At 41.8% G+C, this 512-nt stretch overlaps 1 non-coding gene across 1 annotated transcript; it reads right to left on the bottom strand.

The window, feature by feature from the left end:
* LOC114369060 lies at window positions 1–107 on the bottom strand. The gene has a single exon (XR_003657522.1). It is a non-coding gene; the product is annotated as a small nucleolar RNA R71 (small nucleolar RNA).
* Between the last annotated feature and the right edge of the window lie 405 nt (window positions 108–512).

The raw sequence follows: 512 nt of genomic DNA, 5'->3' as shown, positions 1-512 counted from the left end.
ACCATCAGAAATGATATTTCAGGCATTAAACAACTCAGTGGAGAGAGCTTATATGAATACTAGGAGAGATTTAAGAAACTATGTGTCAGTTGTCCTCACCACCAGATTTCTGAGCAGCTTCTCCTCCAATATTTTTATGAAGGACTCAGTAACATGGAGAGAAGTATGACAGATGCTGCCAGTGGTGGAGCCCTTGGAGAGATGACCCCTGCTGAAGCAAAAAATTTAATTGAGAAGATGGCTTCAAACTCCCAGCAATGATGCTATTGTCATTAGAGGAGTGCATAAAGTAGCCACGAATTCATCTTCATCAGGTGAGACTAAGAAGCTTGAAGGTAAAATAGATGCCTTGGTTAACCTGGTAACCCAACTGGCCATGAATAAAAAATTTGCATCTGTCGCCAGACTCTGTGGTTTATGCTCCTTTGCCGACCACCACATAGACCTTTGCCCTTCTGTGCAACAATCTAAAGCAATTGAATAGCCTGAAGCTTATGCTGCAAACATCTACA

Source organism: Glycine soja, chromosome 9 (genome assembly GCF_004193775.1).
Source record: "Glycine soja cultivar W05 chromosome 9, ASM419377v2, whole genome shotgun sequence".
Taxonomy (NCBI): Eukaryota; Viridiplantae; Streptophyta; class Magnoliopsida; order Fabales; family Fabaceae; genus Glycine; species Glycine soja.
This window is presented reverse-complemented; position numbering and strand designations above follow the sequence as displayed.